Genomic DNA, 20,088 nt, shown 5'->3' on the forward strand with positions numbered 1-20,088 from the left:
TTTTGTTATCGTGCTGTGCACTCTTCACACTTGACACACCTGCATTTTGTTATTGTTGCGGAGAAACCAGCAAAGCATAAACACCATTTTATGCCCAAAACAAAACAAGAAAAGAAAACGCAAAAATAAAACATTTTGTAAAGCCAAACAAAATGGCGGACGGAGGCGCACTTCAAGTCAAGCGTTTGTATGAGCGTGTATGAGCGAAGGGGTGCATGAGTGTGTGTCACTTCCTGTTTGGCTGCCTAACAAGCCAGAACACTAATACACACACACTCACACCTATACACCCACACTCACACACACAGTCATTCATGCAATTGCACATGCTTAAAATTTAACTCGCGCGTGTTTTTTGTTACTTTGCAACGTGTTCAAGTGGGTACATGCGTCTATGTGTGTTTATGTGTGCGTGTGTGTGCGTGTGTGTGTGTGTGTGTGCTAACTGTTGCAATAATATTCCACGTACTTCACTCCATTGTTTTTGGTTGCCTACCCCAACCAGCTTGCTACAACAATAATAAGGCAGTACAAATGTTTTTCTTACTCTAACTGCGCTGCCATTTTTATACTTTTTACAAGGCATTGTAAATATAACATGTGGCCTGTAGTTAGGTTGTGAAACATCTCTGAATTTATTTCAGCTGCTTTCTAATATAAATTAGTTAATTTGTTAACGAAAAAGGGGCTCTACATCATGATTATTCTAACAGTAATTCGATAATTTGCAATTAGAAATTTTATCGTTTTTTTAGTGTATTTAAACTTCGTTAGGTTCTAACTGCTACTGTATATTTTGAATATTTTTGCATTGTTTTACCCTCGCTTCAATTTCTGCTTGCGCATAATAATAACACAGCACATAAGAAAAAAGTAAAAAACGAAAAAATAAAAGTGAATTCTGCATTTTGCATTCACAGACGTTCTTTTTATAATTCCCAGGCACTTAACAGTTGCACTTGACGTGGCTAGGCGTAGGTGGTGTAAATGGGAAGTGGGATCGGGTTGTGGATGACAAGCTGGGAAATGTAAAGCGGATTACAGTTAACGATAGGTGCTGGGCACTTAATTTGTAACACGCGATGGAGGAGCGTCTATTTGCGGTCTAATTGGAGCATAAATGTAGAGTGGATCAAATAAGTGAAAGCGGGAGGGGATAGGGTGGTGCTGGCCAAGTTGTGCAACAGTTATAGAGTTCTAGATAAAGAACATTGATTGGTTGCATCCCAAAAAAAATGACTATGATTCGAGTGAAGCCACTCTATATAATAAATAATTTAATAATAATTAATTAAAATAATACAAAAGAGTAGTTGCTATTTAGACTCCGGGCAGTTCTTTACCACTCCAGCGTTGGGGCCAAGGGGTCTATCCAGCGGCTGACTTCTCTTGAGTCGGTGGTTGTTTTATAGACAGCTTTATCAGTCCAGTGGGCGAAACCGAGGAGTAAGTACAACGGTTTCCCCCACCGCTAATTGGCGACTATCGGTTTCCTGGCTTATGTAGTTACTTTGTAATATTCACTGTGCTAAAACCTACACTTTTTCGGTAATTTTCCTTGTCCGATATTTGTAGAATATGTTTTTTTATTTGCATTTATTTACTTGACCTCATTTGAGAATCAACGAGAAGAGCGCATTCTGGCAGCACTTTGTTGCCTACTTTGAGGACACTTACAGCACTGGCCAAGTCACGCCTCAGTTTGCCAGTGTTGCAAATTGCTTTAAGATTGGAATAGCAAGTTAAAATCTGCTTGGCAACGGGAGCGAGTTCGTGTTGCCAACTGTATTACGCGAAATTGCTGGAAATACGGAAATGCTAATGCGGCCAACAAGCGTTAAATGTCCTGGCACTGCAGTCATTAAGTAAAAGAAAAAATGTAAAACCTTCTTGCTTACCGAAAAGAAAGCAGCCAAAGTTTCCGGCCAAGTGGCAAATTGGCAACTAACTGTTGTTGCCTAGCCATAAACTATGTGGTTATGGGGCGCATGCTTGTGGGGTGTGGTGAGGAATTTTATGTGGTTTATCTCGATACGCTTTTGTCAGCTTTTGTGGCAGAAGGCAAATGCAATAAGGGCAGCTCCTTTGAAATGCAATTAAATGCGACTGCAGTCGCCAACAAGCCGAGTGTAACTCAATTAGTAAAGTTGCGCACAGGACACAGCCACGTCCACGTTCGCGTCCGCGTTCGCGTCCATCTCCACGTGCACGTCCATATTCAGGAAGCTCTGTCTGAGTGGCTTCAAGTCTCGTCTGCCACGTCTGTGCCCCGCGGACGCACGGCCACTGGCCGCAATACAAAATTGGCGCACGTTGGCTTCATAATTTTATTATGACTGCACCGCGTGAAGTAAAAATTACGGTACGGCGCGCATCGAGTTGCCGAGTCCGGTGTCAAGTTGTACCTCACGTAGCTGAGGGCGTGGTTCACCAATGCCAACGTTGCCGGGCCCGTTTAGAGTAATTAGCAGACTGCTAATTGCACTTGAATGCCGGAATAAAAGCAACTGGGTGCACAGGCACTCGGCCATTCGGGTACTTGGCCACTGGGGCATCCAAGTGTTTTGTATGTTTTTCTCGTTTTGTGTCTATAAAACTTTTCGCACGCAACTCCCGCCACGGAAGTTGTAAAAAAATTATCTGAGGTGCGGTTATGTCTTAATTTATGTGCGTGTGCGTGTGTGTGTGGCTTGTGGTTCAATCAAAATTGGACAAAATTTCCCCAGAAGTTTGAAGTCTATGAAGAGATAAGATGTAAATTTGGCGGCTGTTGTGGCAAGCTAGGGGTCTGTGGATACCAAGTGAGTAGAAATACGCATTCTAGTCCACAAGTCGTAGTCAATTTATAAGAAATGTAAAAGTTAATCTGAAACTGATGTCGACTTTATGTAGAACCCATGTAAGAACTTTTGGATGAATTAAGATTCCGAACCTGCTACAAGTTATTGGTTGATATGCGGATTTTGCATATGTTGCAAATGAATAACAAACACCAACAAAATAAAACAAGTAAGAGGTTCTCGTCGGGCGCTCCCGACTAGGGTATACCCTGAACCCTCTTCTTCTAACATCAAATGCATATATATATATTCCATTTTAGAAGCTATATGTCAAGTTTGGGGACTCTAGCGCTTATTATTTACCAAAATTGCTCAAAAAACAGGATATCGATATCGATTTTTATCGGTTGCTTGGAAACGGAGTAAGTTATCGATTATCAGAAACAAACTCGATCTGCGCAGGCACTAGGAGCACCTGCATGGGTTCAGGGTATAACAAAGGTCGTTTGTTGGCCTGTGAATTGAATGTGGATTTAATGTGTAAAAAAAACTGAAGCATTAAACACGAAACAATTTTAAATCAAGTATTCTCACATCCAGTCCATGCTATTAAAACTTATTGAGCCATAAAAGCGTCGCTTAGTGCCTCTTTTTTAATGTTTTGGTGCTCTGTACGAGTACAATCTGAACCTGCTTCTCGATACCCATTCACCTGGCCCCGCATTCCAGTAAGGTAACGCCAGCCTTTAAAGCGCAAATCGAATTCAAATTGGTAATTGGAGTAAAGCGCTACGTCGTGTCGGGCGCCAAATAACCAGAACCCAAAAACACGCCGCACCATTCCCTATACACATATGTATGCATGAGGTTCAAAGTGGAAATGCACGTGTTGCCAACAAACAAACCAAAAAAAAAAAAAAAAATAGTATGAAGCACCAGTCGCAATCCGTTTTTGAACACAGCCGAAAGCTGTCAGTTGCGATCCATGACGAGTGTTTTTAGTCCAAACTTCAAGGGGATGCCAGAACTGTTGTTAAACATTTTAGAGTGAGAGGGCGGTCTGCGAATGTGCGTCTATACCCCAGAGTGAGAAGGCGCGTGTGTGGGGCGACAATTACAAATTGCACGGCCTGACCGAAAAGCGTTGCCAGATCGAAACAGACACGACATGCAAATATGCATTTGGCTTGCAGCTGATTCGCTTGCACCATCAACAGTTGTCTTTCTCTCTCTCTCTCTCTCTCTCTCTCTCTCTCTCTCTCTCTCTCTCTCTCTCTCTCCTCGCTCTCTAGAGAGACTCTCTGTTTTGCAAATCGGTCTGAAACGCGGCCAACACGCGCGACACTTACAAATTGCATTAAAAGCGGTCGCGTTGAATTATAAATTCGTACCATGAATTCGCCTGGGGAGACAGGGTTGCATTCAGCTCTTTGAATATGGTATTTGTTTGGTTGTTGTTTCGGGTTTTTTGTTACACACAGCATTGTTTTCGTTTGCATGATTTTAGGCGTCCGCTGAGGGCGTAGGCTCTGAATAGCGTTATCAAGTCAAAAACTTTTGTTATTTTGGTAAGCGACTCAAAGCTAGCAATGAAATGCCATTAAAACAATTGGCATTGAAACCGACTGGCACCTATGTAATTATGATTATGAGAAAGCCTTACCATGTCCCTGCTCGGGCGCCGGCTATGCAAATAAAATTGGATTTTTGGATAGATTTGAAAATAGGTGAGCATTGGCCTGTGCTTAGTGCTATTACTGAATGTTTAATATATTAGCTTTTAAGAGGACATGCAGAAGATTTTGCAAATTAAATACAGCTTTGGCAAAGACTCCGTTTGGACGCCAGATATAATATATATAAATTTGCTAAAGAAATATTCGTTTAGCTAGATAACAGCTCGCTAGATAACATTTTATATTTGATAAATACATTTTCTTTTAGCTTAATAACAGTATATACAAAGTTATTAAGCTTTTCGCACAAGTATATGGATTATATTGCGTTTTTTACTAAGCCCCTGCTCGAATCGAATCCACTTACACAAAACTTATAACTAAAAAGCAATGAACCGATTTATATATCTGTGTCGGGCCTATACGCGGCTCGAACTGAAAACCGCTTAAAACTGTTGCTCTCCCTTTTAGTAAAATTCCATTCGCAATACTTTTAAGCGAACAGAACAAGCTGTGTCTATCTCGTGGAAGCAGCTCGCTTTATTGATTCCTCCCCCCTGACAGCTCCACATCTGCTGTGGCTTCTAAAGGAAACTTTTCCCTCTCTATGAACAACTGTTTTTCTATTTTTTTTTTTTTTTTTTTGATTGTCCAATAAACCGCTAAAAATGTATAAACTGTTTCAGCAAATTTTTTGCAGTGTTTCTGTTAGTTTGTAGCTCGACACTAAAATACAATATTTTCGATCTCATCGTTTTCGGGAAATGGGTTTTTTTTGCGGGGAGTGGCTCAATTTACCCGCTATAAAAAGTCTGAATGAATTTTTAATAAACGGCAGAGCGAGAAAAAGGCAGCGGCAAGGAAACAGAGCTGCCATCAGCTTTTTGTTTCTACTATTCGTCATACCCTTGTGGAGGGTATTATAATTTTGTCATGAAATGTGTTGCGCATACTGGGAGACATCTCCGACCTCATAAAGTATATATTTTCTAGATCATCATCAACAGCCGAGTGGACATAGACCTGTCCGTCTGTCCATCTGTTTGTTTCTTTGCGAACTAGTCGCTCACTTTTAAAGTTATCGTCTTGAAACTTTGCATAGGTCCCGTCTCTGTTGCACTCAGATCCAGCCGGATCGAACCACTATATCATAGAGCAACCATAGGGAAAATCAGTCAAAGAGTAGGTTCTATATATTAAGATAACTTTTATAAACTCGGGATTTATTAGTTACATTATGAGCCTCACATATATGGATTTTATATGGCAGCATATTTTGTATTCAAAGATATTTTCTCACAAATCTGCAAAAGGGATACGTGTACAAGTGTATTAAATCTTCGGCTTGCCGAAGATATCCTGAACTTCTCATGTTTGTTTGTTTTTTTTGTTTAACATTCACTTGGCATATTTTGCATTTGAAATTTGTGTGCAAGTCGAGCTGTTGAGTTTGTTTTTGAGCTCTCGTTGCTGATAAAACGAAAACTACAAAAACAGAAAAAAATAATAATGAAAAAAGCAAATTTATAAAACTCGCCGTTTGTTTGAGAAATGTAAATCTGCCAAATGTTTTATGCTGGCGCTTTTAGCTTTTGACTCTCAGCTGTTTGTTTCCAATTAGAGCGTCTACCACGGGGCGTATGATAATTGGATTGCCATGCATGGCCCCGTCTCCACTCATCTTATCTCATCTCGCTAGTCGAGACCAAAGCCTGGTTGGCGGCTCACTGGACCGTCCAAGGCTCTTTCACTGTTTGCAGTTAGCTGTTAGCTGTTTGCCGTGCGCCTTTGCTCTTTGTCCAACAGATAAATGGACAGTTCCCGTGTGGGTAGCTGGCACTGGGCTCAGACCCAGCCAGGCGGGGCGGCAATGTGAAATGGAAAGTCAACGAGAGGGGCAAGAAGCCTAACAGCGAAGAGTAGAAGTAGAGCAAGATGCGATGCCAGCAAGAAAGACGCTTCAACAGTTGACAAGTGGCTCGTAGAAGTAACTAACTGAGCATCGGGTATAATGTACTACATTATATGAAATGGCAAAAATAGTTCCAGAACTAATTTGTCATTTTTTAATGCATAACTTCTAATTCGCTTCAAAGTCGTGACAGTGTGTTTTTTCTTTTAATATTCTTTTGCCTGTCTGTTGCATTTAATATATGTCTAATAATCAATCAGGTTTAAGCCTGGTTTAAATAATTTAAAATTCTTTTATATACCACTTCACAATCTCAAAGCGAAGCACTTGCCAAACAGTTCGCCAAATTGGATAGTTTATACTCAATCTACCCCTTACAATGTACAATTTACTGAATACAAAAAACAATAGCATACTTTTGAGCGACGCTGCAATAAGGTAACAAGATGTGGGCGAAGTGGCAGCTGTATATATATATATATACTTAGAGGCAGACAGTTGCTAAAACCTTGCCTGCGGCACTTAAGGCGAATGCAACAGCCGAGCAAAGGGCAAAGGGAAGGGGCACAGAGGCCAGAGTGCCAAACAAGGGGACAGGCCAAGGGGTCATTTTGACAGTCCGTTAGTCAATGGCTGAACGTGCAACAGTTTGTTGCACACTCGTTGGCTTTTGGCACACTGTGCAACAGCAGAATGACAACCGCAGCGACACGGCAATTTGGCTCGAAATGCACACGAACAAAGAGGTTAAAACGTCTGAATTGTTGTTGTCGCTTATAAAATTGTTGCGCCTATGTATGTGTGTGTGCGTACGTAACGTATACGTTGCGTATACGTAACGTTGAGCATCAACGTTGAAAATTACTGCAATTTAAACTGTCGAGAATGATTACAAATGCAATTATAGCCGAAAAATAAATCAAAAATAATTAAAATAATCCAAAATGAAAATGCCTAAAAATAATTATAAAAAACTTGAGAAACTTTGTTCGCACATTTAGCCCATTATTTAAATTATTTTGTTTATTCGCGCTGAAAATATACAACATTAAACTACATAAATAATTAAAGTCCCAATATAAATGCTGTGAAAACATGTATCGAAATTTGATAAGCTAGTGAATCGCTATTCATAATGCAATCAATTCATATATTTCCTCGTAGCATATGCTATATTCAACCCGTGTCTTAATAGGAGCGGTAGCTTCTGTTGGATATGAAATCATTACTTAAGTATTGTTCACCATATAGCTAAAAATTTTATCCGGACAGGTTGGAATATCTCTTGTAATATGTGAATGATATATTATTTTAAGCTCATACATATCAGGTATATCGAATCCCAAACGTATATGAAAAGGCAATATCGTTCTGCTTAATCGGTCGCCTTTTCCATAAGTTCAACACAAAATATTAGCGAATACGTGACTTAAACGCTAGAATGTTTCTTGCTGCTGGCATTTAGCCAAACACTCAACAATTCACAACGAGTCTCTGGCCCAGTATCCGGGCCAACTATTAATTTGTAAGCCCTTTAACAATACTGACAAATTCTTACAATTAGAGCGGGCGCCACTTTTAACATTTGCTGCATCTTTTGCCGCGCTTCGCAAATATTTGGCGCAATTTTTCATATTAAACGACAGGCAGCGGCAGCAGAAGGTCGCCGGAAAGTGGCACGAATAAAAATTGCAGTTGGGGCTGTACAAACGGCGCTCAACTTGCGCCAACTGTGATCAATCTTCATTGCAGAGCCGTTCGGCTTGTGAGCTGGAAGGGGAGCGGGGGGTACGGCAGGTCAGGGCAGGCTGGCCAGCTGGCTGGCTGAGCGGGGGGTATGCTGTCGGATGTACACTCAGTTGCATATTTTTGGCGCTGCAGGCAACTGCACTCAAGCATGACAAGTCAACGCCCCCAGCTCCCCGGCCCGTGCTTTTACTTGTCAGGGGAAACAACGAAGCAAACAGAGGGTAGCATCCCTTTTACTGGCTCATCCCGATGCCGAAATGCAAAGCGAGAGGCAGCAGCTGAAACAGAAGGAAGCAGAAGATGCACAAAGAAACGGGGTAAGAGAAATGGCCAACTAACAAAACAGGAAAATTGCAAAATATTTGCAATTGTCGCCATCGTCGACATGCACACATTTTCCCAGTCAAAAAAAAAAAACTGGAAAAGCTGACAAAAGCCAACGCCAAAGCAATTGGCGAAATGAATGAAGATGAAGTAGCAGCCGGTATAACCATGCTTCCATGTGGGCATGGACATGGACATGGCCAGGCATATGGTCTGGCTGTTTGGATTGGCCAGGACTGGGCCGTAAGATTGATTGGTCACCAAAGGACGTCAGGAGTCCATTGTGCGCTATTTAAAATTAGTTGGATAGTCAGCTACGACTGCCGAATGTTAAGTCTGTGTCCCAGTGGAAGAAGATACCATCTTTAAGGAGTAAATGGAAATTTAAATACTCCTGTTAAGTTATTTATTCACCATGGGTATAATGGTTTTGTGCAAGTGTATGTAACAGGCAGAAAGAATGCATTAGCTACCCTATAAAGTATATACATATATTCTTGGTCAGCATCAATAGCCGAGTCGATCTTGCCATGTCGGTCTGCTCGTTCGAATGTGCGACTGTTTATCCTCGAACTCGATCAATCAAATCAATCAATAAAAATCGAAATCGAAATGCTGCATATCGAAAATTTTAAAACAGCGATACCAAATTTTAATAAAATAGTAAAATATCTTTCATTTTATAGGTAACGCCAGGTCGCCAAAGTTAACGAAATACAATACCATAAAAGTATTTTTAATAATCGTGCATGTATCTCGCCCTTTGGCAAGATGCTTTTCTATTAGCTACTCGTAACGCTTTACTATTCGCCTAATGAACAAAATTTATATAAGCGCTGAAAAACGATATTCGCATATGCTTCGCATATTTATCTCTTACAATATTTGCACGATGTTTCAAATGATCTATACAATACCTAAGATCTTATTTTTATAATATTACATTTAGAAATTCTACCAACCGTGCAGTTATTCTTCTTTTTCTATTCGCTTTGTGTGCTTTTTTTGCTCGATTTCTGCTTTAGTAGTTGCTTTGTAAGCCTAGCTTTTCAGCTCTTTTATTCGGAATACTTAAGAGTTTTTGTTGTCGCTGGCGTTGCTTTGTTTGTAGTTCGTCGCTTGTCTTTTGTTGCTCGCCGCAAATTGTTTCTTGCCACTCGTTACTTGCGTCTCGTTACTTTTCACTCGCCGTAGCCCCATTCGTCTAGTTGCTCGCCACTTGCCAAATGACTTTTGCAAATCTCTTTCATTTTTTTATGGGTTTTTTGTGCGCTTTTGTTTTTGCTTTGAGTATTTGCAGTCATTTGTATAACTTCTGTTATCGTTGTTGTTATCGTTGTTGTTGTTGCTGGTGTTGTTGGTGTTGATGTTGCAAGGTTGGCATTGCATTTGTGCATTGGATTTCTGGGCGGAGGTACAGGCAGCGTCAGCCCTCCCATTGTCGAGGTCTCTCATTGTAAATTGCTTTTTGTTTTACAAGTGTTGGGCTTGAAAAACTGTGTAGGCTGTTTTAGACAAAGAGGTAGCAATGGATGGAGGGGGGGGGGGGGTTGTATAACCTGGTGAGATGAGTTAGTTTAATTTTTTGTTACTAGTCTGTGCAGAATACAGAATGAATGAAATACACAAGTCAAAACTAGCTGTTTGTCCGGTAGTTTGCGTTTAAGTTAATGAGATTTTCCCTTAATAGAGAAAGTTTTACTAAAATCCACTTGCTCTTTATACAATTCGAGCAAGCCATTAGCTAATCTAAAGTCGAAGAGCTTAAGTTTGCATTGGATTAGGTTAGGATAATCATCTGGCCGACTGAGAAAGTCGAAAAAGCCTGGAGCTTATTTTCGTTGGGTGAGGTTAGCCTGTGAATAGCTTGTGGAAAGACGAGAAATGGCAGCTATTTTAATTGGACAGATTGCTCGGATCTTACTGGCTGCAGCTAGGTAGTCATGCTCTCAATTCTAGAGAAAGAAAAGCACATGTCAGAGCTACGACTCGTTTAATTAGTGAGATTCACCTAGCTCAAAGTAAAACATTCTATTCAGCTAATAATTATAATACATAGTGGATTGGGGCACACACACAACCCACCTGCGCAGCAGTTCATGGTGTTAAGCATTTAGCATTCAAATAATACAACTGACAGCGCAGTGCCGCGAAAATTCAACCGCAAATTACGAATTCCGTTGAAGTGTAGAAATTCAGATGCTTGCTAAGAAGTCTGGCATAATCAAAAAGCCCGCAATTCTTGACATCGCGTCTAACGTATTGTTAGACTGCAAGCTATCTCGTTTTGCATTGTGGCTCTTTGTAGAAATCGCTTTAGAGTCTATTCGGGATTTAATCTAACAAAAATGTTTTAAGCACTTCGTGACAAAAATGTGTATAACCTTTGCAATGTCGGTTCAAACTTGTTCACTGCTCATATCTAATAGAAAAACCCTTTCGAGGTTTCTTTCAATACGTTTTGTAAAGAATTGCGGCAGCTGGCAAAGAACAAAAGCTTCCAATTGAGAGAGAGAGAGATTAACATGAAGTTTATTGTTACTATTATTTGCATGCACTTACCACTGCGGCAGAGCGCAGTGCAAACTGTTTGTGCTGGACTTTAAATACATTTTCAGTCCAAACTTCTAACTAACTGCCAAGCTAAAAGTCTTGAAGCGACTGCCAGGAGAGGGAGGAACCAATTCAGATGAATCCATAAAACCAACATTAATGCCTTAATTTTAAGCTTAGCAGGGAAAGTTGAAGGCACCAGGAAAAGGCAGCAAAAATAGAAGAGAGAAAGAGAGACACGCTGCGAAAGAGTGAAAGGAAGGTCGCTTGAGATAGAGTGAAAGAACGAGTCCAACAGCGAACTTGGAGCGAAAAAAATTGGAATAAAACGAAATAAAATCTTGCGCAAAAAGTTTTCGCACGATTTTAACGCATTGCAAAGCGCTGCTTAAGCCATAAAAGTGCTGCCAGGCTAAAGGGTTGGCTGTCTGGGAGGGGCCAAGGGTCAGGCAGCAGGTCGCAAGGGCTCAACGCCAGCTGCAATGGGTAAGTAAAAAATTGGCAGTAGACCTGCGAAATGATAAAATTTTTCAGCGCGACAAGTTTGCTTTTCAATTTGATGTAAAGCAGGCTTACTGGCCAAGGCCAGGGGTAAGATGTTTTGGGATCGGTCGAGGGTTTGGCTAACAGTTAAGACTCTGCTGCTTGGGTAGCTGGGTAGCTATGTGCATCTTTTGCCCGGAGCGCGATGTGCGGCTGCAGCGACAACGAAAATTGAAAATTGCTTGAATTGCATTTTTCGTTCAAGGCGGCAGCTGATGAAGGGTCGCAAGGGGGAGTTACTGGAATTGGATCTGGGGACCTGGCTGAGACGAGCTGAGTGAATTCGCAGAAGGAACTTGACAGCACACTGACAAAGAGACAGACAGCTGTCGAGAGTGCGCCTCAGAGGCTGGCAATGCAACGTATGAGCAACTTGCAACTCAAGTGGCACAAGTTGCCATTTTATGTTTGTTATGACATACTCTATACTATTCCCATCTTGCCCAACGCCGGCTTAAGGCAGACGCAATCCCATCCCCTTCAGTAAGGTTCCTTGTTTGCGTAATTAAATCATTGCTACAGACTTCCTCCTATTTGCACACATTGCTGGTGAAGGATAGCCGCCTCCTCCAGCCGAAAGCCTGCATCCGAGTGGAAGCAAGAGATTGCCAGCAATGAGCAGGATTCCTTGAGCACATCACACAGCCAGCGAACGCTTCGCGACCACAGAACGTAATTGGAACTGCGGATGTGGAAACCAAACAGTGCAAATGACTTTGAGCTGTACTTTTCCGTTTTTTATCCTATCCTCTTCTGTTGAAAAACGTATGTGATGCAAGCAGTTGACATGGGGTCTTAAGCTTTGCCCCTGGCGGGCTAGTTAATTGAAAAGCGTGGGCGTTGGGTGGTGACTCCTTCAGTAGTATCCATCCCACAGTGACTACAGTGATAGTGTTTGGTATAGAACATGGATTTTAAAAGATGTTTAATACTACGATATTGATCGAAGATCACAAGCATCAACCCAATTGTATTTCTTAGTTAACTATTTGCCCACTCATGAAAGAGTCTGCTGTTTCTACAAGGCTGGGAGATGAAATGTACAAGGAGCTTTTACCATGAACTTGAAAACCTTGTAGTCTACCTGTAATAGTCTAATAAATAAATGTAACATGCAGATCCGAAATTTTTAAATGTGCCCTCTCAGGGTTTGGTTAATAGGTTTAGTTTATCTAACTTACCTTTTAGAGAGAATGTGTATAGCTGAGTTTTCTTATTGTTGTGAAATCGCTTGTGCAGATGCTGCAACGAGAAAACAATAAAAATGTTGTTTAGATATAAAGTTTATTTGATTTTTAAACATCAATGCGGTTTTGACGCTCAACCTACAACTACATTTTTGAACTTGAATAAAGTTGTCAAAAGTTAGACCTATTCATGTTATCTTTGTGGCTCAGTTTACAGTTGATTGCTGTCTGAAAAACATAAGTCATTCAAAAAGTTTTCTACAATTAATGTCCTCAGGTCATTTGCATTTCTACATTTATTTAAATAAACTTTTACTTATACTCTGCCATTATCTATTACCATTGTTATTTATTTATTTGTTGAAGTTTTTAATTTTTCTTTAGCTGCCAACTGCCTAATCTCCAGGGAGCTGGTACTTGCCACTCCCTCAGCGACTTACTTGCCTGGTTGACTAATCAAGGCAAATGAAACTTTTCCCATTTGATGCTCATAGTTATTGTTGCTGCTGTCACTGGAAAAGTTATATAAATATCTAAAGTGACCTACGACATGCACGACCCAACAACATTTGCTCTGGGGGCAAAACAAATATTCAGTGCTGCAAATAGGACTCAACTCAAGTCAGGACAATGTAAGGAATAAACTAAACGAGGCGAGGCATTGCGATTGATAAGCGGCAATAGAGAAAGAGTCGAGCAAGGATGAAAGGATAAGCAAACAAAGTGCTGGACATGACGTGAAAAAGCATTGTCTAAAGAAAATTTGTTCGCAAGAAAATATGAATAGAAATATTACAAATTATTGAGTAGAACTGTTGCATAAACAGTTCAAATATTTGTTGATGATGCTCAGGTATGCTGCTTGATGTGACTAAGGATTTTCCCAACACGTTGACAATTGCTTAAAAAATGTTAGAAAATGTGTGGGCATTATTTTGGTGTACGTTGCTTTTTTCATTGTGGGCGAACATTGTGTTTTTTCGTTTCTGCTGTTCTCTCATATTGTGCAAATATTTATGTAAACAAGCAAAATGCATTATGTGCCTGGTGCCGTCTTTATTATATTTCCAAAAGGCAGCAAACAAATGGCCAAAGTTCAGCCGGGAGCCAGCTGCCAGGAAACAGGCAACAGTCGACGAACAGGCAGACAGTCGGGTGGCCAAGCTGGCAGTGAGCAGCCGTTAGCAGCCAGAAGCAACAGCTCTCCAATTGAAAGTCAAAACAAACGAGCTGCAGCTTGCCACGCCTTCCCGCAAACACCCGCCCTCCGCTCTAGACACCCTAGCATTGTCTTTGGGCATATACTTTTGGCTTTCGGCACGTTTGCCATTATGCATATGCTTTCACATATTCTCTGTCTCCCTCTTTGCTTAGCCTTTGACTTGTCTGCAGTCTGTGTGCATGTGTGTGTGCAGCCGGAAACGGAAATGAAGCACAAAAGTTTCATAGCATAAGCTGTGCCCAGGCACAGCCATAATAGTTAACTACACACATGCAGCTAACTTATGCTTCTTTCCTTTGCTTTTGTAAGGTTTACTTTTTATACTTTTTCTCTTTTCTGGCCATTATTTAAAATTATTTTATGACCAGCTCTGACCATGATTTACTTATAAAAGCCAAGTCATAATTCATGCGGCGGACTAATTGTCTGAAACATTTTCCAAAAGCTGCAGCTTAATTGAAATGCGAGCCGAACAGCAGGCAAAATGTTTGCATCCTGAGCAGCAGGACGCTTCTAGGAGTCCACCCATCTGGCCACATGTTTGCGTTCTGTTTATGAAGGCAGCCTTAAATTAAGTGCTTAGCTAAAGTGTTGGCACATTGCGCATACGTCACGTTGACTGGCAGGACAATTCCCTTGCTGGATTGCTGCCCCTGCTTGACCACTTGAGGTTCCAAGCAAATTTATGAGTACGTGTGAGTGGGCAAACGAATGAAATGTGAATAAAGTTGGTGGCTACTCGCACTTGCGATTCAGCTTCAGCAAGCAAGGACTTAGAGCTGAACTTTGCCGAGATGCATTTAAATTGAGTCGAGGTATCTGCAGTTGCGTTTCAGCTTGTGCAACTTGCGCCTAAGGTAATGAAACATATCAATGACAATGTTGTGGTTTTTCCAGTACTGCTAGTTTTAATTGTAAGCCTTTATTCAACTTTACACTGCCTAAAGGTAAACTAAAACAATATTATGCGAATAAAGAAAAAATATACATTTATGTAGTCATTAGGAATAGTTCTCCTGCTGAAAAAGTCAATAGATTGCTGACCTATTCGACTTGGAACGCATCGATTTAAATAGCACTTGCTAAAAGGTTAGTCCTCGACCATAAGACTATAAATGCGAACAACTAGTTAAGGAACCAACAGCCTGTAATATCACCTTAATATAGAAACCTGTCAAGTAGGATCAAACCTCATTGCAACTGCTAGCAGAATGTATGCCCCAATAATGAACAAAAGTAAGCTACCATTGAAAGACTAAGAAGAGATTTCAGACACTCTGCTGTTCTGAGAATTAGGCACTCCAGTTGCAGTTTTTTTTTTAATATAATTTTTTTCATTTCCTAACCACAATAGGTTTTATCTTCAATAAATGGTTAAATCCCCGTTTTTTGCACATGCTAAACACTTTAATGAAGCTCGTAATTTATTAAACCTCATAAGCGGCTGCATGCGTGTCTTGGTTCCAGTGTGTTTTTTTCTTCTCTCTCATCTCTTTTTGTGATTAATTTTTTTTTGTCTTATAATGGTAAGAGAAGTGGCAAAGTGTCTGCTTGACTTCGATTTATTACAGCTTCTGGCTGCCAGCAATAAATCGTGCCCATCTTCAAAGCGTTGTTGTTGCTTGCCTGTCTGGGCCCAGCTTTTGTTGTAGCTTCTGTGGCTTGTTTCTTTATGCCTTGTCTTTGTTGTATACATATGTGTCACATGCATTATCTATTGTAGTTGTCAATTTGGCTTTGGGTCTGATTTTGACTACACAAGTGTGTACCTTAACTTCACCCCCCGCCCCAGCACACATTTAAGTGCTTAGACGTATTAATGAAAGACTGCTTTTCACCTGTGAATCATATTCTGTCCAATTTCATAAAACCCTCCCGGGCTTTGGTCATAGTTCATTGAAATTGTATGCGAAAATGGGTTGCATACGTTGCATAATTGAGCTGCTGTTGCTTCTTCTATGCTATTCAAAAACCTGTCGTCCTTTGACGTCATATAACATCCTTTACATATATTTTATTCATTTTCAAATCTCTCAGCTCAACGGCATTTACGTAGTTTGAGGTTCAGGCTCGTCTTCAATTAAGTCGTCTTTCCGGAGAATTTAATGCATGACTGCACGCACATCCCATTGTCTACGGCTTTTTACTATCGCCCACTGCCACGCCCTCTGCATGTCAAATTGTCAACAATAACAACTGTCGAACATGATAAATTAGTGCGTCAGGCAGTTGAGGGTTAGCTCCGGCCGCCATTCTTTGACTTGGTTAACCGCTTTACTTCATTTTTCAACATAGCACACTAAAGCCAGTGCAATGGCAGTTTCAACCCTTTGCCCCTTTACCACACACACCCCTCCTCATCCCACACACCCTGCTGGCGCTGATGTCGCGTTAATTTGGCGCCAGCTGCCAAATGTCAAAATGTCAAGTGAACAAAATCCGCATCATGAGAAATGCATGTTAAAGCGTGTGTTCGTGTGTTTGCGGGTGAGTGTGTTTGTTAGTGAAACCTTAAACCATGTGACTGCCACTCTCTACCTCCCCCTACCTACCGCACACAAAGTGTAACCCAGCCAGCAAAATGCCTGTCTGAAATAGTTATCGAGTTCCCCCCCCCCCCCCCCCAACCCCTTAACATAATGATGTTGCCCATTATTAGCAGTGGCAAGCACTTTCATGCTTGTGGATTTGCATTTCTCTGCCACGATTCACAACACTGTCCCACACGTTGTACACAGAAGCGAGGCTCAATTGTAGTTGCAAAATTACGGTAGACAATAAATAAAAGATAAGTCTCTATATGTATAACTGCTTGTCCTGTCTGATTGAATGACTAACTGACTGATTGACTGATTGGTGATCTACGCAGAAAGCAAACCGTAAAAGCTAGGACGAAGCTGAAATTTTCACTGTAGTTATGTGATAAAGGTGCTAGGACGGGGTTTTGGAAAATTCCACCTTCATCTGTGGAAAAAAAAATGCATTCCTTCTTGGTGAAAATGGGGGTCAAAAGCTCTACATACAGGAAATTTATCGATTTTCGGAAATAAACTCTTACTGCAAGGTCACCTTAATTCGATGTCATTTATAGTTCCTGTGCTGGTGCTGATTGGAGCAGCGACTGTTCGAGCTTTTCTCCAAACTCCGACTAATCTGAGATAGTAGCCCCGAACACCATCATGCTTAAGTACAAATCAAGTTATTCGTCAATTTAATGGATTATAAAACTCATTCAGCTTTGCTATATTTCTTATTTTCCATTTTAAGTTCTAAGCCCATGTTGGCCAGTGTTTTCGTTAATTCAGCCGCAGGACTTGATGCGTTACGTGTTTGCGAACAACTGTTGTCACAGATTCTCATAGCCTCGAGCACCCACGACAAACGCCCCTGATTTACGTACACATTATAACTAATTCCATGAGCGGCGTTTACGACTCCAGGTCTAATTCCCATTTTGAATTAGCGGGTGCTCTCCTCCCTCCTGGGGTTACAGTCGTAATTTGTTGATTACGTGTTCTGCCTGTGAGCTGCAGTTGACGGTTTCACCCGCCCTCGGCGGGTCTGCTATTATATGCGATTCCTGATATGTGACTGCGATTTGAGTGCGTTTTGTGCCCTATGACACATTGCAAGAGGAGTGCAGATGTAAAAGCTATTGGGCAATGAAAATAATTAAATTTCGGGACTATCTGCCAGTTGTGGGTGGCCAACTGCAAGTCAGTTAATAGAGCCAAAGCTCCATGAAATTGGCTATCAAATGATTAGCTGCCCGCTGCTTTTGCTGCTGCTGTTGCAGCTAAAGGATTCAAATTAACTCTGACCAGATGCGGCAGATTTCTAAGTAATTGCCCTGAGATACATATACAGCAAGGCAGATTATGACAAGCTACTGATAAGGCTGCACTTGATTTGCGTGACTTGGAGAATTTACGCTCAAATCAATCAATGTCAAGAAAATGCAAAGTACATGAATTCAAATGAAATGTGAATTTAATATACTTAAAGTTCGTAAAAACCACAAATTAAGTTTAAGTGGAAGTGAAAATGCTCTCTATGTTATTTTAGTTAAAGTCAAATATCATGAAAATTTTGAAATAAATGTAGTTTTTAAATACCGTGTAAATATGATAAGGATTTTCATAAACTAACTAACTAAAAGTGTTAAATGTTTTGAAAGGAGAACCAATATTACATTATATATATTCATATATAATTATTAATTTTATTATTCTTTTATCATAACTATAACAGTGTATATATTCATATATTAGTTTATATTTAAATCTTTTATAGTGAAAAATGGAAATGAAAAACTTTTGAATAGAAAGTCCGTCGCGGCTGGCAGGTTAATACATTTCTTTTGCTTCGTTTCAATGATTTCTATTCTTCTAACAATTTATATTTTTTATAATTCTTATTATTGCCCTTTTAAGCTGAAGAAACTTTTTCGGATTGCTGCCGTGGGCTCTGTTGGAAGGTCGAAGGTTGGCGCAGTAATCAACGCACTCATTGAGATTTGCAGAGCGACATTTCCGTTGCAGCGACAGCGACTGCGACGGAGACCCGTTGTGGAACGGGAATGAAAATGTTAATGGAATGGGAAATGGGTTGTGTGGGCGTCCCCTAGTGCTTCGTAGGCGACACCGACTCTACACCTCGCCCCTCCCCCTACTGCTGCCGTTCGGCATTTCTGTTTTGTGCCTTGGGCCGCGCATCGTGTTGCTGTGTTGTGTTGTGTCATGTGCGTGATTTATGTCACACGAAATGCAAATACATGAGTAAACATGCAAAGCATTTCACATGGTCCACACACACATAGAAAGTGGCATTACATATGTATGTGTGTATTCAGAGATATATGCATATGTGAGTGAGGAGTTCAGCGAGTGTGCAACGCTGCTTTTTGCTAAGCTGCGAATATGGACTCGGCTCTAAATACAAAGTCCAATGTATTCACGTTCTTTAAATAAATCGAATACAAATGAATGGAGACTATCTATGAGGAAGGGGTGTTCTGTTCATATGGACTTCTTCCCGTGGGTCTGCGATAGGGAGAAAATTACTTTTAAAATGTTGCACAAATTTGCATATCTTAACGACGAGTGCATGAAAAAGTTTGGATAGCATTATATAAATATATTTCGAAAACCAACAAATAAACGTAACTGTTATACACAAAAGCAAAATGCTTTAGAATTTAGAAAAAAAATGAAAAATACTTTTGAAACGTGTAATACAACAATTTAAATAAACCATATTAAAAGCTGTTATACAACTGGGCAAAGTGATTCAATTGTAAAAAAAAACGCTTTGTACAAACTGTTATATACATACATACTGTTATATACATACTTACATACACCCTCAAACCTCCTTAGTGTTATAATAACGGTTATACTGAAGATTACACAAACGTTGGATGTAGATGTAGTTCTTTAATGTTATTTAAACAATCAACTGTTTACTATTTCTACTTACTCTCCACCTTTATTTATTTCCTGCCATTCAGCTACTCAATCAATTTAACACGTTTCGTTAACCATTTTAATCGATTGCCCTTGTCACTAAATTGACGCTCTGCATTTTAAACAGCTCTGCTCAGCAAAAAATAAATTTGCATACAAATAATTCAAAGTAAATAAATTATAAAAGTATAAAGCAAAATTAATAAAACCCTGTGTCAGACATATGATCAAATGTAATAAGTAATTGCATTAGTTAATTTTTATTAACTATCTGGAGACTGTGTGCAATTTGTAGCTACTGCGTTTTTCATCATTTTAATTAATTAATAAAAAAAAATTAATAATAACTTGGATGGAATATGGCCGGCTTATATACATATATATACTACTACATATGTTAAAGTTTTTCTGCAACAAATAAATTATTGAAAACCCAAAAAAGCTGTTTGAATAAAGGAAATTCCGTTTGTTCGATTAACAACACTAACCGCAACTTGGTATTCAAATGTTTCGTACAATTATCAAATGTGGAAAATGTTATGTAATACATTTTAAATATGTAGCAAATATTTCTAAACACATGAACAAATCAATTTTGATAAAACAGCAGCCAGCTGTGGTGGTAGAATAATTTAAACTTAATTGTTTCTGTTATACACTGTATTTAAAAGACCAGC

General features: G+C 40.0%; 1 protein-coding gene across 1 annotated transcript in view; it reads right to left on the reverse strand.

The window, feature by feature from the left end:
* The window catches only part of LOC6630117 (trophoblast glycoprotein), a 61,927-nt gene that overhangs the window by 4,016 nt on the left and 37,823 nt on the right, over window positions 1-20,088 (reverse strand). The window contains exon 3 of the mRNA XM_002053352.4: window positions 12,719-12,779. The gene's annotated coding sequence lies outside the window, so the exon portion shown is untranslated. The remainder of the gene's footprint in view (window positions 1-12,718; window positions 12,780-20,088) is intronic.

This window comes from Drosophila virilis, chromosome 2 (assembly GCF_030788295.1).
Source record: "Drosophila virilis strain 15010-1051.87 chromosome 2, Dvir_AGI_RSII-ME, whole genome shotgun sequence".
Taxonomy (NCBI): Eukaryota; Metazoa; Arthropoda; class Insecta; order Diptera; family Drosophilidae; genus Drosophila; species Drosophila virilis.